Genomic DNA, 25,064 nt, shown 5'->3' on the forward strand with positions numbered 1-25,064 from the left:
ATTCAAAGTGAGCAGCTGATTATCTCATGAAAATAAATGATGTACATTACGGGAACACGTTTTGAGCATCTGTTGAACTGATTTTCATATTTAACGGATTGTGATTCCAAGTTTAGCGGATTGGGTTATAGCATCCATAACGACAGCAATTATACGACTCTTCACTGTACGGATGAAGAGTGCCAGACAAAACTGTGTGATTGGCATACTAGAAACTGGTGAGTAAATACAAATAGGAAAACGTGCAGCTTTATGGCTAACGACCTCTGGTTTATTGCATTCAGCGCCGTTTCGATGTAGATTCTCAAACCGTTACCGGGGGCACGGGTGGCCCAGTCGTCTAAGGCGCCGCGATTCGCTGTGCAGAGTTGCGTCCCTTGGGCACGCCAGAAACCTATGATTGTGGGTTCGAATCCCGGTTCGCCCCAATTATGTTTCTAGGTTTGTCAGCACCATACCCGTGCTCATGGGTTTCACCGAAGTGGTAAACGTCTGAAACCTGCATCACTTCGGGCTTTCCTCCCACATGAAGCTGACACGCCGCGATATGACTGGAATACTGTTAAAAGCGGCGTTAAACCCAACTCACTCACTCACTCAAACCGTTACCTAACTACAGTGACTACAGCCAAGTGATGAGAGGTATATATACATGATATGTTGTGATAAACAGCAGATTAACATTGACAGCTACAGGTAGGATAACAAATAGCATACAGATAATTGGATGAAGCCAGATATAAAGTATGTATAACAAATATCACACAGGTATGAAGCCAGATATACATTAAGGGTTACAATGTTGATCAAGCTGATTGGAAACTAATTAAAAAGAGTCTATTGCTTGATTAGATTACATAGACAGACGTGATGTATTACCTTTGATCTCCTTTTTCGGGCGTTGGTTGGGGCGGGGGGGGGGGGGGGGGGGGGGAGGGGGGGGGGGTACGGCCATTACCTTGGAGGATGATCCTAAAGGATGGGGAGCCAGTGAGGATGGTATAGATGCCTGCTTGGTGCTTAAGTAATCTACTGATATCATGTGCAATCTTGCCAATGTAAGGTAGGGTGATTCTGATGGGGGCGGATTCTGGTCTGGTCTGTTGGTTGTGGGCTAGAGAGTGGTGGTGGGCGGATTCTGGTCTGGTCTGTTGGGTGTGGGCTGGAGAGTGGTGGAGGGCGGATTCTGGTCTGGTCTGTTGTGTGTGGCCTGGAGAGTGGTGGAGGGCGGATTCTGGTCTGGTCTGTTGGGTGTGGGCTAGAGAGTGGTGGAGGGCGGATTCTGGTCTGGTCTGTTGGCTGGGGCTAGAGAGTGGTGGTGATGGTTCTCTTGACCAGCTTGGTTGGATGCTGGTTGTGTTGGGAGAAGACATGCTGCTGATTATCATGATGATTAAGTTCATGGTGAAGGTGGGAGGTACGAGACATGTTTCCGATTGTTGTAGTACTGAGTAGGATTACAAGGACTGTGGTTCAAACCTGTTCGGTTGAGGAATTCTATGATTATAAGCATACAAGTATTATATTTTGAAATTCAAGATTATTCCTAGGTTACAAGATACCAACGGTTTCATCGATATAGGTACTGTCACAGGTGTACGTTGGTGAAAGTGTGTTGTACAAACCACTTGGTGTTCTTGATAAACAGGACAGTAGACCCATCACGTGATCAGATGTCGTGTAACATCCATTTCTCATCGAATATAAAAGTTTAGAAGGTTATGAAGAAAGTGGATGGATTCGTGGCAATGTCTGCATAACCAATGGCAACTTTGACCAAAACATTGATTAACCCTAAACCTAACCCTAACCCTAACCCTATACCCTAACCCTAACCTTAAACCCTAACCCTAACCCTATACCCTAACCCTAACCTTAACCCTAAACCCTAAACCCTAAACCCTAAACCCTAACCCTAAACCTTAAACCCTAACCCTAACCCACTTACCCAAGCGATAACCGTAACCCAGGTGATATAATATTCAAGTTACATAAAAAGGATTTCAATGTATTAAATACAGGAAGAATGGTTGTCAAATAGTTATCGAAATAACAATAATTGACAAACGGAGGCAGGTGAATGAGTCATACTATAAATGATTGTACTAAACCGTCTTAGCAAACCAAATAAGGAATCATTATTTACAAGACACATATGATGTTTAGTACAATCAAATACAGCATGACTCACACATTCCCCAGCCTCCGTTTGCTATCACCACCCTTCCACCTCATCATCAAATGACCCTCCCCTACTGCGAATCGGGTGGTCAAAATGTCAGACTGCATCTTGTCTTGGTGGTTCAATGGTATAGGCGAGTCAGTGGGCGTTTAAGTGTGTGAGTCAGGTTTTCGCCCTTTCAATATGAGAGTTATGTGAAAGGTATAATGTAATTATATGTAAAGGAAAGTTATATGAGAATTATATGACAATTATATGAGAGTTATATGCCAGTTTTATGTGAGTTATATGACGGCGGGAAACATCGGTTATGGGTTTCCCAATATGTACCAATGTGGATCTATTTAAAGACTAGGTCTGCTACACAAGCCAACAGTTCTAATGGTGATTGTTCCATCCTGTTTACATGGCGTCTCCTATAAAGCTAACTGCGCGTTATCTGAACTTCAGCATTTCGAGACTTGGCTGTAGGAGGGTCATTAGAGGCAATTGTACCTCTTTATATGTTATTATCCTGTAGTGCGAGAGGTTTATACATAGTATGCAGTCAGTGTTCTGATTTGCTGCCAACTTCTGGATCCGATTGAGTGTTGCAAGCGCAAGAGGTAGGTTTTGCCATAGTCTGATTTGAAATGACAGAGGTTCAATATGTCTTAAACTACATACCAATGTCCCCTCTATACGTATCCAAAGGGTCACCAAAACATAGTGGGATTCAGCTTAGATTAGTATTTTAGAGAGGAGACTTTGGCGTGCTGTGCCTTGTCTCAAAGGGTCACCAAAACATAGTGAGTTTCAACATAGATTAGTATTTTAGAGAGGAGACTTTGGCGTGCTGTGCCTTGTCTCTAAGTTCACCCAATTGTCCAGTTCTAACATACTGAAAATACAATATAGCCGATCACGACTTTAAGATCCATTCACTCATTCAAAGTCAGTAGCGTACAGTACACAAATTATGTCAATATATTGAAACCTTGCTAGTCAGGACCCCGTCAATCTGGAAATCCTTGCACCCGGACGATTTTGGGAATGTCTACATAAACTGCAGGACAAAAGGAAGTATACACTCAAGTGTGATGATGGCTGAGAATAGAACAAACAAGAAACGGTTATTCGATGGTGATGTATTTGATACAGGTATCATGGGTGTGTTTAGACCCTATGTTTGAAGTGTTTCGGCGACTGTATTCAGCCTAGTAACGTTTTGCAATTTGTTGGTCAAATCTCGTTTTTATGTGTAAGCTTTCTTTTGCCCACTCAAATAGCGACGAGCATGCACGTGTGTGTATGGGGGCTGATGCGACTGATGATGCTAGTGCTAGCTCACTGAGATACCATGCCGCAGTTTACCATGAATGCCCACTCAGACACAGTATACTGACTCAGAGCCGACCACTGTTTTAGCCCCTTAATGCCGTGCTCCACAATAACAACAACTAGTACCATCTTTTACGGTCTTTTGTTATGACGTTCCCGGGAATCGAACCCCGGACCTCCCGCTCTCCGGGCGGACGACCTTCACTAGACCAATGAGGCGGTCTTGTCAACCAAGACCGAATATGTAAATTCGGGCTGTTTCGATGGGAACGGTGTGGTCCTGATTAGCGGGGTGGCACTGCAGATTAAGCTGGCTTCATATTACTCCTCAACGGGCGTTCATACATGCATGTGTTGATCCTCATAACACCATGGAAAGCCTCCTACTTCACACGAGAAAACAGTTAGTGGTCAGTTAGCAATGGGCAGTTATGTCAGCTGTCAGGTCAGCTTATCGCTCATTGTCACATCTTGCCTATTAGTGTACTATTCGTAGACAAGAACACACACGCGTTCATAGCGTGTCAGATTCAGGTTTTCTCAGACATCAAGCTAACAGTGATTTCTGTGAGAATCTGTTGAATCTCGGCTGGGAACTCATACCATACGAGCAAGATAAAAAATAAACTACAACCGACAGTTCTCCGATGTAACGGACGTTCAGTGCCTTCGTTCGACCCGCACATAGTCCGTGTTTGATTCCCACAAGGTTGTCATTGTGACAGAATTTCGTGGTGTATTCAAACTTGATGTTGCTCCAAGAGGTTAGTCAAACGTTCTCTCACTCACTCGCTCACTCACTCACTCGCTCGCTCACTCACTCACTCGCTCACTCACTCGCTCGCTCACTCACTCACTCACTCACTCACTCACTCACTCACTCACTCACTCACTCACTCACGTACCTACCTACCCACCCCCCCACCCACTCACTCACTCACTCACTCACTCACCCGCCCGCCCGCTCGCTCGCTCGCTCGCTCGCTCGCTCACTCACTCACTCACTCACTCACTCACTCACTCACTCACTCACTCACTCACTCACTCACTCATCATGAAGTGGCAGTTGCATGGCCCTGCTATGGTTGCGGTTACCGTGCCCCATCAACCGTTCATCTTATCCTGTTTGGTGTTTCTCTGTCACTACTGGGGGCTATGGATTGACCCGTAAGATTGGCTGCAAATCATTAAATATACTTAAAACCTATAAACGTATCTCTTCATGTCATACCTCCAGATACCCACAATGCATTGTGTTGAAAGTGATTCATTCATATGAGTTTCACTGTTATTTTGTCTTTTCCGCCGAATATATAACCTGTATATATATATTGATAAGGACTCGAGGTATAGATGTTGTAAACCAAGACGGCATTACCCTCGAAACTGAGTTTTCGATTTTGTGTCTGGAATTATCCTTGTTAAAAACTTTCAAAGCTAGTGGTGCTAAACGATGACCGTATGGGGGGATACGGTGGCAGCAGCAGCAGCATCACCACCACCACCACCACCACCACCAGCACCACCAGCACCACCACCACCCCCAGCAGTAGCTGGGCCCGGGGCCAAAGACGGGGTTTGTGTGGTCCATTAAGATCTCCCTCCATATTATACCAGGGCCAGGTGGTGTCTTGTTTCCCAAGTCATGAAACAGTCGTCCAGTTAATGAATAAATACGATTATATATATTATATCTGATCCCTCTCTGGTGGCGGTGGGGCTGCGAGTGACGTGACGCTGTGGTTGGGCTGCGAGTGGTTGTGAAGTCACAGGCTGCTGCCTGCTGTAGCGTGACGCTGTGGTGGGGCTGTGAGCGGTTGTGAAGTCACAGGCTGCTGCCTGCTGTAGCGTGACGCTGTGGTTGGGCTGTGAGCGGTTGTGAAGTCACAGGCTGCTGCCTGCTGTAGCGTGACGCTGTGGTTTGGCTGCGAGTGGTTGTGAAGTCACAGGCTGCTGCCTGTTGTAGCGTGACGCTGTGGTTGGGCTGCGAGTGGTTGTGAAGTCACAGGCTGCTGCCTGTTGTAGCGTGACGCTGTGGTTGGGCTGCGAGTGGTTGTGAAGTCACAAGCTGCTGCCTGTTGTAGCGTGACGCTGTGGTTGGGCTGCGAGTGGTTGTGAAGTCACAGGCTGCTGCCTGCTGTAGCGTGACGCTGTGGTTGGGCTGAGAGTGGTTGTGAAGTCACAAGCTGCTGCCTGTTGTAGCGTGACGCTGTGGTTGGGCTGCGAGTGGTTGTGAAGTCACAAGCTGCTGCCTGTTGTAGCGTGACGCTGTGGTTGGGCTGTGAGCGGTTGTGAAGTCACAGGCTGCTGCCTGTTGTAGCGTGACGCTGTGGTTGGGCTGCGAGTGGTTGTGAAGTCACAAGCTGCTGCCTGTTGTAGCGTGACGCTGTGGTTGGGCTGCGAGTGGTTGTGAAGTCACAGGCTGCTGCCTGTTGTAGCGTGACGCTGTGGTTGGGCTGCGAGTGGTTATGAAGTCACAAGCTGCTGCCTGTTGTAGCGTGACGCTGTGGTGGGGCTGTGAGTGGTTGTGAAGTCACAAGCTGCTGCCTGTTGTAGCGTGACGCTGTGGTTGGGCTGCGAGTGGTTGTGAAGTCACAAGCTGCTGCCTGTTGTAGCGTGACGCTGTGGTTGGGCTGCGAGTGGTTGTGAAGTCACAAGCTGCTGCCTGTTGTAGCGTGACGCTGTGGTTGGGCTGCGAGTGGTTGTGAAGTCACAGGCTGCTGCCTGCTGTAGCGTGACGCTGTGGTTGGGCTGCGAGTGGTTGTGAAGTCACAGGCTGCTGCCTGTTGTAGCGTGACGCTGTGGTGGGGCTGCGAGTGGTTGTGAAGTCACAGGCTGCTGCCTGTTGTAGCGTGACGCTGTGGTTGGGCTGCGAGTGGTTGTGAAGTCACAGGCTGCTGCCTGTTGTAGCGTGACGCTGTGGTTGGGCTGCGAGCGGTTGTGAAGTCACAAGCTGCTGCCTGTTGTAGCATGCGCTGTGGTGGGGCTGGAATGAACCCGACCCACTCCTTACTCCTATGTCATGATATAGATTGTCGGGTATTGTGTGTCGGGTGATAGTAATCAACCTGCGCTGTGTACTTCACACATTCGCGATGACTTCTCACAATCACGTTCTTAGTTGTTATCCTTGAACCCATATGGCCAAACACCACAACCGTTCTGTAATTGACCATCTAGATTTAGTTGGTTACAAAGAATTATTATTTTTTTAATAAACATGAACTGGACTCGATCGGAGGTAAATGTAGTGTTGGTTGGTGGAGGATCATCATCATCATCATCATCATCATCATCATCTCTTCGTAACGGTACTGGAGAGATTAATCTTACTTGCATTAATCAACAGGAAGCAGTGACGACTTGTCACGGGTATACAGGTAATAAATTATCCGTCAAGCTAATAACAAACTAAAATATCAAATATGACCCTGTGATTAAACAGAGATTTTTCGCAGCTAACGTATCATCATAATCATCATCATCATCATTGTTAGTGTTGTTATCATTATTATTATTATTATTATTATTATTATTATTATGTTAAGGACCATTACGAAAATATGAATCATATTTACGATGAAAATGTCAGGAGAATAATATTTGTGTGAAGCAGTTTATTGATTTATCAAACTGTGATTAAGTCCACTGGGAGAACTGCCCCAAAAAGGCGATCGACGGTATGTTATGTTTTTGTAGACAGCTAATGGCAAACAATTCCCTCCCTCTTTAACCAGTGAACGGTCCCTAGATGAATAATACTCCACTTACACACACACCTTCATATGAATGACAAATGATCACACACCGAGGGTCCTGCCTATAATGAAACCATTAACTGCCATTAACATAAACCATAGACTGGATCCACATGCATAACTTAACACTGAAACATCAGTCATCCCTCATATCGATTGTATACATGTTCAACATTCCTCTGTATTAATTATTCACACTGCCTTCTAACCGCTCACATATCCATACGTTATTCAACTTAACCGGCCATATTGACACAGTGGCTCTAGAAAATTGTTATGCGACTTTCCCACCAATTCTCAATTTTCCCATATCCGTGTCGCCTTAATAGAAACAGGCAGTGTATTTGCTGTTCACACAACCCATGCCGTATCCTTTCAGCTTGAATTTTTAGGTAAACAGGACATTTTTTTAAATGAACAATGAGATATTGACTCATACCTCTCGACCGAAACTTCCTAGATGCACTTTTACAATCTGAAAATAAACGTTTATGTCTCTCTATAGTTAATATTAAAGCAAGCATGTTCATGACGCTATTGCCTGTTCGGGTCACCCCACCCTCGATGGTATACATGCCTTTCTGCCTACGCGGCTTATTTATCGGTGTAAGTAATGCATGACTTAACACTTTGAAATTGTCATTGTTTTCTACGTCACACCTCACTTACGTTACATGGACATATCATAATCGCCGCCTTAATCCTTGCACGTCGGCTGTGGCTGTATGGCGCTTAATATAATCCCAGCCATACACGGCATGCCATAACAAACGCCACACTGCCTCGGAATTGTATTTTCGCAAATTAGGCCATTCGGTGATCGGGAGAGTATATTTCATTGTTCGTTATGCTTCGCGTGGAGTTGTTGTTGGCGCGGCGTCTCGGTGTGCGGGAGGTGGACGTTGTCGGTGTGTGTGGACGATATCAACAGGTTGTTAGAGTTCACTGAGGTGTGTTTCTCTCACATGCAAGTCAGATTGTGGTGGGCGACCTTTAAAGGGTGGACGTGTTTGTGACTACGGCTGCGACTATAGAGCTGGAGAGTCGTGTGATAAGATGACAATATCATACATGACTTAATGGCTGGGAAACCACGCCCATACGGATGGTATTGAAGCACGGGGATTTAAAAGATTGGATTTGTGTCCGCGCTGTGAATATAGTCCCAATTACAAGGTAAGTGAAAACTGTATGGTTCGTTTATGCATTTAAATACGTCATGCTGTGGGTGATATTGATAAGACGCATACCACCACCACGGCATGGTGATGTGAAATATATGACACTGGGATCTGCCTGATCGTCAGCCGGCATGTGTTTAGATCCGGCATTAGCAGAGATCGTGAATATGTCTCCCATCGAGAACACTATACTCATTGTCAGTAGCTCTGTTGAAGAGCACCACACGCAAGTTAATGTGGCCAATAGAGAGCACCATACTTTTTTTTATCGAGAGCACTGTTTTCAATGTTGCCCATCGAGAGCCATGTTGATACCGTTCATCGAGAGCCATGTTGATATCGTTCATCGAGAGCCATGTTGATACCGTCCATCGAGAGCCATGTTGATACCGTTCATCGAGAGCCATGTTGATACCGTTCATCGAGAGCCATGTTGATACCGTTCATCGAGAGCCATGTTGATATCGTCCATCGAGAGCCATGTTTATATCGTCCATCGAGAGCCATGTTGATATCGTTCATCGAGAGCCATGTTTATATCGTCCATCGAGAGCCATGTTGATATCGTCCATCGAGAGCCATGTTGATATCGCCCATCGAGAGCCATGTTGATACCGTTCATCGAGAGCCATGTTGATACCGTTCATCGAGAGCCATGTTGATATCGTCCATCGAGAGCCATGTTGATACCGTTCATCGAGAGCCATGTTGATATCGTCCATCGAGAGCCATGTTGATACCGTTCATCGAGAGCCATGTTGATATCGTCCATCGAGAGCCATGTTGATATCGTTCATCGAGAGCCATGTTTATATCGTCCATCGAGAGCCATGTTGATATCGTCCATCGAGAGCCATGTTGATATCGCCCATCGAGAGCCATGTTGATATCGTTCAACGAGAGCCATGTTGATATCGTCCATCGAGAGCCATGTTGATATCGTCCACGTAAATCCATGTTGATACCGTTCACCGAGAGTCATGTTGATAGCGTCCATCGACAGCCATATTGATATCGTCTGTCACCCTAGTTATAGATAGTAAATGACCTATACCCATTGTAGCCTCATACCCGCTGTCCCATGTCAATATCTGTGATCGAGACCACCATATGCATGTACCAATGCCCCGTTTTAGTTAATAAGATCGGGAGCCCCATACCCGATGCCCTATGTCAATATCTTTGATAGAGAGCACCATATACCAATGCCCTGTTTTTGTTAATTAGATCGGGAGCCTCATACGCGATGTCCTATGTCAATATCTTTGATAGAGAGCACCATATACTAATGTCCTGTTTTAGTTAATTAGATCGGGAGCCGCATACCTGATGCCCTATATCAATATCTGTGATCGAGAGCACCATATACTCAATGTCATAATTTACTGAATAAGATCGGGAGCCGCATACCCGATGCCCTATGTCAATATCTTTGATAGAGAGCACCATATACCAATGCCCTGTTTTTGTTAATTAGATCGGGAGCCTCATACGCGATGTCCTATGTCAATATCTGTGATCGAGAGCACCATATACTCAATGTCATAATTTACTGAATAAGATCGGGAGCCTCATACGCGATGTCCTATGTCAATATCTGTGATCGAGATAACCATATACTCAATGTCATAATTTACTGAATAAGATCGGGAGCCTCATACGCGATGTCCTATGTCAATATCTGTGATCGAGAGCACCATATACTCAATGTCATAATTTACTGAATAAGATCGGGAGCCTCATACGCGATGTCCTATGTCAATATCTGTGATCGAGAGCACCATATACTCAATGTCATAATTTACTGAATAAGATCGGGAGCCTCATACGCGATGTCCTATGTCAATATCTGTGATCGAGAGCACCATATACTCAATGTCATAATTTACTGAATAAGATCGGGAGCCTCATACGCGATGTCCTTTGTCAATATCTGTGATGAGAGCACCATATACTCAATGTCTTATTTTAGAAAATAAGATCGGGAGCCTCATACTCGAAGCACCATGTGGATATCTTTGAGAGCACCACACTAAATATCTCGTGCAATTGTAATCTATCCTTGATCAAAAGCGCCATACTAAACAGCCCATACAATTGTAATATATCTCTGATCGGCAGCGTCATACTCAATGTCCTATATGTTGACGAGTAGGACTTCCCCGTTGTCTATGTTGTAATTACACCCGTATAGTCGGAAGGAAGACGCTAGCTGGCGTTTTGCGCTGATATTCACTTAACAGACAAGATGTCATGAGACCGATAAGATGTCATTAGACAGACAAGATGTCATCAGACAGACAAGATGTCATCAGACAGACAAGATGTCATCAGACAGACAAGATGTCATAAGACAGACGAGATGTCATCAGACAGACAAGATGTCATTAGACAGACAAGATGTCATAAGACAGACAAGATGTCATTAGACAGACAAGATGTCATGAGACAGACAAGATGTCACTAGACAGACAATATGTCATAAGACAGATAAGATGTCATGAGACAGACAAGATGGCATAAGACAGACAAGATGGCATAAGACAGACAAGATGTCATTAGACAGACAAGATGTCATGAGACAGACAAGATGTCATCAGACAGACAAGATGTCACTAGACAGACAAGATGTCATCAGACAGACAAGATGTCATCAGACAGACAAGATGTCACTAGACAGACAAGATGTCACTAGACAGACAAGATGTCATTAGACAGACAAGATGTCATGAGACAGACAAGATGTCATGAGACAGACAAGATGTCACTAGACAGACAAGATGTCATCAGACAGACAAGATGTCACTAGACAGACAAGATGTCACTAGACAGACAAGATGGCATAAGACAGATAATATGTCATTAGACAGACAAGATGTCATGAGACAGACAAGATGTCATGAGACAGACAAGATGTCTATTCACTGACAAGATGACTGTATCAACCATACTATGTATTTTCACACTGACTCCATGCTCGTGGTGCGTGTATAAAGTGATTCAATTATCTTATCATATAACATGCTATATAGGCATCCATTAATACTGTTATTTATTGGATCTGGAACATTACACGTTTTCTATTGATTCTCATATCCCAAATCGTATCATGTTATCGACTTGCAGGATTCTGCTTATTACATCCATTGTAATATCGGTCACTACAATGACAGGCCTGTATCTATTCTATACGAATGATATACAACCCATTGCTGTCTTATTTACTCATTACTTGTAGAAAGCAAAGCTCATCGGTATGTTATAATCTGATGGATTTAGTGTATTTAGCAATAAGTTTAACATGTATCATTTATCAGACTTGATCAAGTCAACAGATGTGATAGTTTTATTATACTGAACGAATCAGTTGCGTTTATATGATATGAGATGAGGCAGGTTAATGCAAAGGATTATGAATATCATCACCTTGTTTCTTAGTAGATGAATAGGAACTTGGTGGCTAAATGGTCAAAGGGGCGGTAACTCGCTACGAAGAGTTTTGTCCCTTAGTAATGTTACGGGGGGTCGGGTAGCTCACGTCGAAGCCAGGGTTCGATTCCTCACATGGGTACAGTGTGTGAAACCCATTTCTGGAATATTGCTAAAAGCGGAGTAAAACCATACTCACTTACTCACTTACTTAGTAGCGTTAGCACCCGTGAAGATCCTTGACAGAATAGGTCTTCAGCAACCCATTCTTGCCGTAAAAGGCGACTACGCTTGTCGTAAAAGGCAACTACAGGGATCGGGTGGTCAGGCTGGTGACTTGGTTTAAACTTGGTTGGTGCATGACATTGTATCCCAATTGCGTGGATCGATGTTGGTTAAGATGTTGGTTAAATATGAATACTATTTTTCCTCTACTAAACACCTGGACTCCAATACACCCGGCCTCTAATTAACGCCGGGTCACACCTTTGTCCAAATAACAGAACCCCGGCGGTGGGGTAGCGTAGTGGTTAGAGCGTTCGCTCGTCAAACCGAAGAACCAGGTTCAATTCCCCACATGGGTACAATGTGTGAATCCCATTTCAGGTGTCCCCCGCAGTGGTATTGCAGGAATATTGAGAGCGGCGTAAAACCATACTCACTCACTCAAGTCGTGTTAAACTTTCGCACGTTTATTGTGTGAACAGCTCCAGGTGGGTATTTATACCTGACTGGATTCAAGTTACAAACGGCAAGGCGTTCTTGTTCAAAGGTAGTTTATACCATCTAAGGTAGTTTATACCGCCCATCCGCTCACAAAGAGAAGATATGCAGAATTAATGTAACAAGACAGCATGTAGTGCCCTTATACAAGGCTGCAATAACAACAACAAAATAAGGCCAAATAGTTCTTTTGAGAATGTAGTGTGGGAAAATCTTCCCCGAGAGGATCTTTTGTATCTGTGTAGGCATCTGACGTAGCACTTCTCGTGCATGCTTGACAACCTCAGCCCGACTCAGTGTAATTACCACAGTCCTGCCCAACTGCGTGTGACTGTGAGGCTCCCCGTGGCTCCATGTGGCTCCCTGCTATCGCTTCACATTCGATGAGTCACTGACGATTATAGAAGAATGTATTTATTCGCAAGCTCTGTATATGCTGACATAGGCTTCTCATAATCCCTGTACCGTACTTACCCTACTTAATGACTGATATGAACTTCCTATATACCATAGCGTGTATCTCCATGTACTGGTTTGTGTTAAAGATACTGTGTACTGACAGACAGTCTGTATTATGTATACCTTATATAGCCTGTATATTAAGCACAGGTTTCCGATAATGACCATACCGTAAATAATTAAAATTCTGATAAATATTTGTTGTATCTCCTGTCTGTACAATCTGAATAGAGCATGTATTTACTTATATCTCACTCGCATTTGCGCACATCTTCGAGCGAGTGAGTGAGTGAGTATATTTTTGCGCCGCTTTTAGCAATATTCTAGCAATATCACGGAGGGGGCTTTGCACGGTGTACCCATGTGGGGAATCGAACCTGGGCCTTCGGCGCGACGTGCCAATGATTAAACCACTAAGCCACCCGACCGCCCCTGCGTATCCTTTTAAGACTTTCAATCACCAGATGTAACAAGATTTTGTCAAGCGATTGGGTGATTTGTTATTTACGCTAGCTTGAACGTCATTTGAGTTACTTCACGGCGGTCAGCTGTAAATTAGGCGGGTATGATACGTACATGCCGTAGACGTGCGCCGCCAGAAGGGAGCGGACGACGTGGCCACTGTCGGGGAGTGACATGAGTGAGTGCCATTGGGCAGGACCCAGTCGGGAAGGGAGACTACAGTCGGGGGGCGTCATGAGGGAGACTACAGTCGGGGGGCGTCATGAGGGAGTGCCATTGGGCAGGACACAGTCGGGAAGGGAGGACACAGTCGGGGGGCGTCATGAGGGAGACTACAGTCGGGGGGCGTCATGAGGGAGACTACAGTCGGGGAGTGCCATGAGGGAGTGCCATTGGGCAGGACACAGTCGGGAAGGGAGACTACAGTCGGGGGGCGTCATGAGGGAGACTACAGTCGGGGGGTGTTATGAGGGAGTGCCATTGGGCAGGACACAGTCGGGAAGGGAGACTACAGTCGGGGGCGTCATGAGGGAGAACACAGTCGGGGAGTGCCATGAGGGAGTGCCATTGGGCAGGACACAGTCGGGAAGGGAGACTACAGTCGGGGGGTGTTATGAGGGAGTGCCATTGGGCAGGACACAGTCGGGAAGGGAGACTACAGTCGGGGGGCGTCATGAGGGAGAACACAGTCGGGGAGTGCCATGAGGGAGTGCCATTGGGCAGGACACAGTCGGGAAGGGAGACTACAGTCGGGGGGCGTCATGAGGGAGAACACAGTCGGGGAGTGCCATGAGGGAGTGCCATTGGGCAGGACACAGTCGGGAAGGGAGACTACAGTCGGGGGGCGTCATGAGGGAGAACACAGTCGGGGGGCGTCATGAGGGAGTGCCATTGGGCAGGACACAGTCGGGAAGGGAGAACACAGTCGGGGGGCGTCATGAGGGAGTGCCATTGGGCAGGACACAGTCGGGAAGGGAGAACACAGTCGGGGGGCGTCATGAGGGAGTGCCATTGGGCAGGACACAGTCGGGAAGGGAGACTACAGTCGGGGGGGGGGGGGGGGGGGTCATGAGGGAGAACACAGTCGGGGGCGTCATGAGGGAGTGCCATTGGGCAGGACCCAGTCGGGAAGGGAGACTACAGTCGGGGGGCGTCATGAGGGAGACTACAGTCGTGGGGCGTCATGAGGGAGAACACAGTCGGGGGGTGTTATGAGGGAGTGCCATTGGCAGGACACAGTCGGGAAGGGAGACTACAGTCGGGGGGCGTCATGAGGGAGACTACAGTCGTGGGGCGTCATGAGGGAGAACACAGTCGGGGGGGCGTCATGAGGGAGTGCCATTGGGCAGGACACAGTCGGGAAGGGAGAACACAGTCGGGGGGGGGGGGGGGGGGGGGGGGGGTCATGAGGGAGAACACAGTCGGGGGCGTCATGAGGGAGTGCCATTGGGCAGGACACAGTCGGGAAGGGAGAACACAGTCGGGGAGTGCCATGAGGGAGACTACAGTCGGGGAGTGACATGAGTGAGTGCCATTGGGCAGGACCCAGTCGGGAAGGGAGACTACAGTCGGGGGGCGTCATGAGGGAGACTACAGTCGTGGGGCGTCATGAGGGAGAACACAGTCGGGGGGTGTTATGAGGGAGTGCCATTGGCAGGACACAGTCGGGAAGGGAGACTACAGTCGGGGGGTCATGAGGGAGACTACAGTCGGGGGGCGTCATGAGGGAGAACACAGTCGGGGGGTGTTATGAGGGAGTGCCATTGGGCAGGACACATTCGGGAAGGGAGACTACAGTCGGGGGGCGTCATGAGGGAGAACAAAGTCGGGGGGTGTTATGAGGGAGTGCCATTGGGCAGGACACATTCGGGAAGGGAGACTACAGTCGGGGGGCGTCATGAGGGAGAACAAAGTCGGGGGGTGTTATGAGGGAGTGCCATTGGGCAGGACACAGTCGGGAAGGGAGACTACAGTCGGGGGGCGTCATGAGGGAGAACACAGTCGGGGGGTGTTATGAGGGAGTGCCAATGGGCAGGACACAGTCGGGAAGGGAGACTACAGTCGGGGGGCGTCATGAGGGAGAACACAGTCGGGGGGGTGTTATGAGGGAGAACACAGTCGGGGGGTGTTATGAGGGAGTGCCATTGGCAGGACACAGTCGGGAAGGGAGACTACAGTCGGGGGGCGTCATGAGGGAGAACAAAGTCGGGGGGTGTTATGAGGGAGTGCCATTGGGCAGGACACAGTCGGGAAGGGAGACTACAGTCGGGGGGCGTCATGAGGGAGAACACAGTCGGGGGGTGTTATGAGGGAGTGCCATTGGGCAGGACACAGTCGGGAAGGGAGACTACAGTCGGGGGGGGGGGGGCGTCATGAGGGAGACTACAGTCGGGGGGCGTCATGAGGGAGAACACAGTCGGGGGGTGTTATGAGGGAGTGCCAATGGGCAGGACACAGTCGGGAAGGGAGACTACAGTCGGGGGGCGTCATGAGGGAGAACACAGTCGGGGGGGTGTTATGAGGGAGTGCCATTGGGCAGGAAACAGTCGGGAAGGGAGACTACAGTCGGGGGGGTCATGAGAGAGACTACAGTCGGGGGGCGTCATGAGGGAGAACACAGTCGGGGGGTGTTATGAGGGAGTGCCATTGGGCAGGACACAGTCGGGAAGGGAGACTACAGTCGGGGGGCGTCATGAGGGAGAACACAGTCGGGGGGTGTTATGAGGGAGTGCCATTGGGCAGGAAACAGTCGGGAAGGGAGACTACAGTCGGGGGGGGGGGGGGGGGGGGGGGTCATGAGAGAGACTACAGTCGGGGGGCGTCATGAGGGAGAACACAGTCGGGGGGTGTTATGAGGGAGTGCCATTGGGCAGGACACAGTCGGGAAGGGAGACTACAGTCGGGGGGGTCATGAGGGAGACTACAGTCGGGGGGCGTCATGGGGGAGAACACAGTCGGGGGGTGTTATGAGGGAGTGCCATTGGGCAGGACACAGTCGGGAAGGGAGACTACAGTCGGGGGGGGTCATGAGGGAGACTACAGTCGGGGGGCGTCATGGGGGAGAACACAGTCGGGGGGTGTTATGAGGGAGTGCCATTGGGCAGGACACAGTCGGGAAGGGAGGACACAGTCGGGGGGCGTCATGAGGGAGAACACAGTCGGGGGGTGCCCTGAAGGAAGACACAGCCGGGGAGAGTCATGGGGTAGGACATAGCCGGGGAGGGTCATGAAGGAGGACACAGACGGGGAGTGCCCTGAGGGAGGACATAGTCGGGGAGTGCCATGGGGAAGGTCAGAGTCAGGGAGTGCCATGGGGGAAGACACAGCCGGGGAGCTTCATGGGGAAAGACACAGCCGGGGAGGGTCATGAAGGAGGACACAGACGGGGAGTGCCCTGAGGGAGGACATAGTCGGGGAGTGCCATGGGGAAGGACAGAGTCAGGGAGTGCCATGGGGGAAGACACAGCCGGGGAGCTTCATGGGGGAGGACATAGCCGGGGAGTGCCATGGGGGAGGACATAGCCGGGGAGAGTCATGGGGGAGGACATAGCCGGGGAGTGCCTTGGGGGAAGACACAGCCGGGGAGTGCCATGGGGGAGGACATAGCCGGGGAGAGTCATGGGGGAGGACACAGCCGGGGAGTGTCATGGGGGAGGACATAGCCGGGGAGTGCCATGGGGGAAGACACAGCCGGGGAGAGTCATGGGGGAAGACACAGCCGGGGAGAGTCATGGGGGAAGACACAGCCGGGGAGAACCATGGGGGAAGACACAGCCGGGGAGTGCCATGGGGGAGGACATAGCCGGGGAGTGCCATGGGGGAAGACACAGCCGGGGAGAGTCATGGGGGAAGACACAGCCGGGGAGTGCCATGGGGGAAGACACAGCCGGGGAGAGTCATTGGGGGAGACACAGCCGGGGAGAACCATGGGGGGAGACACAGCCGGGGAGAACCATGGGGGAAGACACAGCCGAGGAGTGCCATGGGGGAAGACACAGCCGGGGAGAGTCATGGGGGAAGACACAGCCGGGGAGAACCATGGGGGGAGACACAGCCGGGGAGAACCATGGGGGAAGACACAGCCGGGGAGAGTCATGGGGGAAGACACAGCCGGGGAGAGTCATGGGGGAAGACACAGCCGGGGAGAGTCATGGGGGAAGACACAGCCGGGGAGTGCCATGGGGGAAGACACAGCCGGGGAGAGTCATGGGGGAAGACACAGCCGGGGAGTGCCATGGGGGAAGACACAGCCGGGGAGAGTCATGGGGGGAGACACAGCCGGGGAGAACCATGGGGGGAGACACAGCCGGGGAGAACCATGGGGGGAGACACAGCCGGGGAGAACCATGGGGGAAGACACAGCCGGGGAGTGCCATGGGGGAAGACACAGCCGGGGAGAGTCATGGGGGAAGACACAGCCGGGGAGAACCATGGGGGGAGACACAGCCGGGGAGAACCATGGGGGAAGACACAGCCGGGGAGAGTCATGGGGGAAGACACAGCCGGGGAGAGTCATGGGGGAAGACACAGCCGGGGAGAGTCATGGGGGAAGACACAGCCGGGGAGTGCCATGGGGGAAGACACAGCCGGGGAGAGTCATGGGGGAAGACACAGCCGGGGAGAGTCATGGGGGAAGACACAGCCGGGGAGAGTCATGGGGGAAGACACAGCCGGGGAGTGCCATGGGGGAAGACACAGCCGGGGTGTGCCATGGGGGAAGACACAGCCGGGGTGTGCCATGGGGGAAGACACAGCCGGGGTGTGCCATGGGGGAAGACACAGCCGGGGAGTGTCATGGGGGAAGACACAGCCGGGGAGCTTCATGGGCAAAAGACACAGCCGGGGAGGGTCATGAAGGAGGACACAGACGGGGAGTGCCCTGAGGGAGGACATAGTCGGGGAGTGCCATGGGGAAGGACAGAGTCAGGGAGTGCCTTGGGGGAAGACACAGCCGGGGAGCTTCATGGGGGAAGACACAGCCGGGGAGCTTCATGGGGGAAGACCCAGCCGGGGAGTGTCATGGGGGAGGACATAGCCGGGGTGTGCCATGGGGGAAGACACAGCCGGGGTGTGCCATGGGGGAAGACACAGCCGGGGAGAGTCATGGGGGAAGACACAGCCGGGGAGAGTCATGGGGGAAGACACAGCCGGGGAGAGTCATGGGGGAAGACACAGCCGGGGAGAGTCATGGGGGAAGACACAGCCGGGGAGAGTCATGGGGGAGGACACAGCCGGGGTGTGCCATGGGGGAAGACACAGCCGGGGAGTGCCATGGGGGAAGACACAGCCGGGGAGTGTCATGGGGGAAGACACAGCCGGGGAGTGTCATGGGGAAGACATAGTCGGGGAGTGCCATGGGGGAAGACACAGTCAGGGAGGAAGAACACAGTCGGGGACACTGGGGGAGAACACTGACTGACTATGTTGTTGGAATCCAATATGTAGTGCGAAGATTTTTTGAAATGGCGATTGTACCTTTTTACGTGGTGGGTGGTTTTGAGTAGAGAGCGGGCAAGTGAGAGACAGCAAATGATACACCGAGCAAATGAAAGAACGAGATTCACAGGTGTAAGTTCAAGGCCATCAGTGTGGTCAAGGACGCTAGCTTGTTTCCATGGCCAAAAGGTATACTCAATAGTACAGTCGCTTTTCATTTATCACGGGAAGGAGCATGTTCACGAGAGGTGATTGGCCGCATATACTATTTTCGGTTTGAAGTGGCGCTTGTTATTCAGCGTTTAACGTCTCTCATAACTCAAAAGTGAGTCCGCCATACTGACCCTGACACAAATATATACAATACAGCCCAAGCAAGGCTATAATATTTGGCAAGTCTAGATTACTGCAGTATCTCAAAATGAAGAACGTCTCTTGGCTCCTTTTTAATATATTTTATAACTATTATCTAAAAGCTTTTTCCTGTAAAATATGTTCTTTTAAGAGTCTAGATGTTAGTCTGCTTGAAAGGGCGTGACCAGTTTTCTTTTATTCTTTAGTCCGATGTGCTTTTTATAGCAGGTGAGACGTTCATAGCATATATGTCTCTCTGTCCGTGGTTAGGGACTAACCACTTAGTAGTCTCTCTGTGTTCCCTATGTGGTTGATGAGATGGAATTTCTTCCAAAAAAAACATTGTCCCAGAAAATGCTTTGGAAAATTGATGCTTCAGATTGTTCAAAAATTAAAAAAAAAAAAAGAAATACATTGTTGCAAAATGGTTTATAAGTTTTATTCTGCAGAGTTTTAATCAAAAACATATCTGATGAAAGAAATCGTTGGGCGCCCGTTGCTGTCACGCGAAACATGTGATGCACGTGCGAAACTGCCTAAACGCCGATGGACTTCACTTCTTTATGGGGAGGACGAAGTAAGCAATATATTTTGTTTTTGTTCGATATATGGATATAGGATTCGAACCCACGATCATAGGTTTCAGGCACGCAAGTCTGTCTAACTAATACGGCGTCTAAGACAGCTGGGCCTCGGTTGCCCCGGTTAGGTTAATGCAAACGCACTATACTTACTTACTTCTTAGACTTTTATATACAAGATTTTCAGCACGAGAAGATGAAATTAAGTGATTAACTGATCATTGATTTGTAAAAAAATGCAGTAATCTTCATGTTTGTAATTGGCTCTCCACGAAACAATCTATATAAATATGTTTGTGCGATTGACCTCGTGGTCACAGCGGATCAATCAGCCTGTCTCCACGTACCGCCTCACCGGCCAAGCGGAAATATCTGTGTAGTAGCTTAGTCGGGTTTACGTCAAGGTCAGATATATCAGTAGGATAAAACCCAAGCTTTGTATTCTAATGGAATCTTATATTTAAATAGGGCTCGATTTCGTTTAACCTACAGAAGTCAGACCTATTTGTCTGTGTTAGGTCATTGTAGCAAGACAGGTATGTCAAATATTGTACACAACCGATCGCCCCTTTGTGAGATGAACGCTTGAGTCATTTAAAGTATATATACCATCAGTTGAATTCAATACACGTACAGCTTCACACCCGTAACGTTTTGTTCAGTTTGAAGTAATCGACGGACTTGCGTGTCCTATGCTGGGAACATTATACAGTATCAGTAAGTATTAGTATATGTATGCCAACATTAGACAGTTAAAATGCGTTGTGTTATAGCACAGAACAGTTCTAACAGTGTTAACATTTCGCAGAATAAAGTGTGCGCAGTGCTGTGTTATATCATAGAACAGATCTAACTGTAATTAACATTATTGCAGTAAAGGCATATGTATACTCAGACAGTGGAATATAATTATGTAAGCGAGACAGCTGGGTTCAATGTTAACTTAATGCCCGGGACTATATGAAGAATGTTGTTGATCTAGCTTACTCTGTGTTCGCAGAGAAAGGTTGTTATTGACTTAATGTTTGGATGGACATTTTGTTGTACGAGGCATAAAAGTTTACAGTAGTTCCACAGAATTAGAATCAGTCATGGTGGAATATGAAACACAATTTGTCTACATATGTCTCCAGCATAAGTAACACTTTTATTCATATAGATTTTCCTGTGTGCTTTGGTATGTATACGTCACAGTCAGCACTATTCCAGCTCTACTACGGCGACCGGTAAAATTCGAGCCGGACCGGACAAACCCGTGATTGATGGTATGAGCAACCTCCCACGCCGTCGGGGTATGGTGACACGCCATCAACCGAGTCACTGAGCCTGACCCCCGATCTGAGCATATCTCGTCGGGGACCAATTCTATTCCAGAGCCCCCATTGGGGTATAGGGGTAAGAGATTGAAACATAATACGGCTGAAAAAGGTGAATTACAAGCCAAAAACAATTAAGTCAATTTGTTTCGAATAAAACTACCGATAAGCGAGGATATATTTTTATGAAATTCGTACATCGATGTCCAGAATGTGATGTACGATATATATATAGTATATATATATGCGAAACCATACAGAAGGCGGGAGAGGAGAATCGCCCCAAAATTGCCTAATGAGAAGTAGTGTAAAGATATATTGGGCAGCAATGGAATGAGAGCTAGATCCTTCTGTTTATTTTTGAGAAATGCCAAATAACTTTAAAAGGACAAACAACTATAATAGGACACTAGGCTCGGGCGAATTGACAGCCGTAGCAAGTTTGATTGAAGTCCTTCAAACACTTTGTTTATTAGCAACAGTGTATTATTTATAAGTCTAACCTTCTGAAAAGCACATTCAGTAACCTGTTAGGCTATATATGTCTGTAGCCCTTAATGATGTATACTAAACAAAAAACTTTAGGGATCGTGAATATTTGTTGAGATATTTTTTTATAAAATAGTGTGCTGTCTTCACTACAAAAAAACTATCCCCAAAAATGTCCATGATCCCAAACTATTTTGTTCAGTATATGTCTTATCATGGTATACCTGTCTCTGACCTTACTAAAGAAATGTGACATATTCAGTCATATTATTAGCCGTAAAATGATAGTAATTGTAATGCAACAAGTCGCAAGTATTGATGGAAGCCTATTATTATGACCCAGAGTACACCCAACTGTCAACGCCACAATGCTGACTTCCAAATGATTGGCAATTTATAGGGTGTTTAGGCACTAGTCGTTCTAGCCGTGCTTAACCTTGACCCCATGTTGAGATTGTTTACCCCGCCTCGAAGGTTATTTATTGTCCGGTTATGTCGAACTAACTATAGTTCGTATGTTTGTTGTTTAATGCTGCACTCAGCAATATTCCAGCTATATGACGGCGGTCTGTAAATAATCTAGTCTATAACTCACTTGGATCTATGAAGATACGACAATATCAGCTTTATGAAGTGATATGTTTTGGGAACGTGGGTAGCGTTCTTGTTAAAGTGTTCGTTCGTCCGTGTTCGATTTCTTACATGGGTACAATGTGTGCAACACATTTCTGGTGTTCTCCGCCGTGATGCTGCTGGGATATGGATTAAAGCGGCCTTAAACCATACTCACTTTATATTTAGTGTTGACCCCGTAGTACGATATTCCGTTCCCTGGCGAGCGCATTACTTATAGCAGTCTCTTACATAGACTGGGTCGTGGCTGATTTTGCACTGCGACAGCTTTGCGACGTGTTTGACGGTTTTTGTTCATGAAGAGTGTGTGCTGCAAACTTAAGTATGCGTGTGCATGTATGTATACGACTATGGGAACGCCAAAGTGATGAGTTTCATTTCTTATCGATCAATTGAAGTCACGAGTGATTGATCTTATGCTTTCTATAACGTACTGTCATGTGTTGTCATGTGTAATACTTAAATATATCAACTTGTATCAGTTTAAAATATTTTAATCAATAATTGCCGGGATTTCCCCTTTGACTACCCCCCCCACCCCACCCTCCCCCCAAATTTCTTTTTACATAGTCGAGTTATACATGTCATATATTTAGAATTGTTCGCCCATGTGAAATAGAACTCTGGTGTTTGTTCACTGACTTGCAAAGTCAGACCCTACGAGGAGATTTCGAATTCAAGTAGGAACAACACAAAACCACGAATCGGATGTTGTGTCATAATCTGCGAGTGTGTAATACACTAAGTTGATTTTGACTTTTATGCAGAATCGATGTATTATGTGAAATTCATTACCCATACACTGCAAGCCAATAGCACGTTATGTGACGTCACGCCGCATTTGGATATCACATCCTCTAACCTAATCCCTAATAAATTGGTTACTTAACGTATTGAATCATTGCGCCTCGAGTGAAGATTAGTTGATATGTATACACATACAAACATAAGATTATGTCGGCGTAAACCGCCAAACAGGGATGTTTTCGTGTGTATGAGCCCAAGTGTAGATGTATGGTTATTTCAAACGTATTTAAATATTTATTTCTCAGTATGTTTCAACAACGTTTAAAGGACAATTTGGAACAGTGATTTTCTTGCAAGTTAAAAAAATTAAACAGCATGTTATCAAAATATTTAAAATTTCTATAAACCTTTTTGAACCTCATAACACAAAGCAAATTAAAATATTTATCTTCCTCGATTTCGTTTAAGTTGTCATGACCTGGAAATTGATTGTCGGCGTCACTTCAATATACCTAGAAATTTGAAAAAGAATGTATAATCTGTAACTTAAACTGCATTGAAAATGAATTCCATTTTCTTTTAGTGTGTCTAGCAAACGCACAGTTAAGACAACTATATGCTAAGTATTATCTTCACCTAATATCCATAAGTTTAAAATTTTAATGTCATCGCCAAACTCTAATCCTATTACAAATCTAGCAAAATATTTGTACTATGCATATATGGAAAGAAATGTACGGTTAACTACAATTCCACCTGTGCCATCACGTCTGTACACAGAGGCCTGAGGCCTAAAAGAACTGAAATAAATTGTTTGGTTGGACCCCAATGAGGACAGTATCACAGGGTGGACTATTGAGGCATCGATGACAAATACTCATGCTCGATGTCAGCATGATATTTGACTCATGAGCCCCAAGTGCGCATATGTACGAAGGCTATAACTGAGCTTCAGGCGTCAATAACAATGTAATGGATTAATATCACTACGCGATAGCTTATCCTTTCACCGTGAGTCCAAGTCCTTTAACACATGTCACCTTTCGCCGAGGTGGTCCGCTGTTCCTCAGGTTTGTCACTTCACTAGAAGGTACAGAGTATAGGCACAGTTGAAGCAGGTGGATCCGCTGTTCTGTGTTGTCACTTCACTAGAAGGTACAGAGTAGACACAGTTGAAGCAGGTGGACCCTCCGTTCTGAAGACTTGTCACTTCACTAGAAGGAGCAGAGTATAGGCAAAGTTGAAGCAGGTGGACCCACCGTTCTGAAGACTTGTCACTTCACTAGAAGGTACATAATATAGGCACAGTTGAAGCAGGTGGACCCACCGTTCTGTGTTGTCACTTCACTAGAAGGTACAGAGTAGACACAGTTGAAGCAGGTGGACCCACCGTTCTGTGTTGTCACTTCACTAGAAGGTACAGAGTATAGGCACAGTTGAAGCAGGTGGACCCACTGTTCTGTGTTGTCACTTTACTAGAAGGTACATCTCACTCATTGATTGTAGCAATTATCGCAGATGTGAAACACAATCACAATATATTAGCAAGTATATTCAGGTGAAATCTTCAAAAAACAATGGCATCAGTTCCACCTTATCAGTCAGAAAATGACAGCAATGTGTCCACGGGAATATAATATGTCACTACTAGTCACCCTTTATTATCACAGATCCAAGTGATCCGTGAACATCCGTGGTACAGTAGGTCTTCAGCAACCCTTGCTTGTCGTAAGAGGCGACTGACGGGATCGGGTGGCCAGACTCGCTGACTTGGCGGATGCATGTCATCAAAGCCCAATTTAGTGGATCGATGCTCATGATGTCAAACACTGGATTGTCTGGTCCAGAGTCGATTATTTACAAACCGCCGTCATATAGCTGGAATTTGCAGAGTGCGGCGTTAAACAACAAACAAACAACAGATCCAGCTGGAGACAAATCATTCTTACAATTACAAAATGCTGACGTGTTGAAAGAGTTTTAAAATGTACATC

General features: G+C 47.3%; 1 protein-coding gene across 3 annotated transcripts in view; it reads left to right on the forward strand.

The window, feature by feature from the left end:
* The first annotated feature begins 2,691 nt into the window (after positions 1 to 2,691).
* The window catches only part of LOC124147850, a 33,005-nt gene continuing 10,632 nt past the window's right edge, over positions 2,692 to 25,064 (forward strand). Inside the window, exon 1 of one of the 3 annotated variants that reach the window (XM_046518652.2) lies at positions 2,692 to 2,787. The gene's annotated coding sequence lies outside the window, so the exon portion shown is untranslated. Of the gene's footprint in view, positions 2,788 to 7,919; positions 8,437 to 19,640; positions 20,603 to 25,064 lie in introns of those variants that run through there. The other 2 variants (XM_046518651.2, XM_048401241.1) reach the window with 2 other exon arrangements.

The sequence above is a fragment of the Haliotis rufescens genome, unplaced genomic scaffold (genome assembly GCF_023055435.1).
Source record: "Haliotis rufescens isolate VD_foot unplaced genomic scaffold, xgHalRufe1.0.p SCAF_1, whole genome shotgun sequence".
NCBI lineage: Eukaryota > Metazoa > Mollusca > Gastropoda > Lepetellida > Haliotidae > Haliotis > Haliotis rufescens.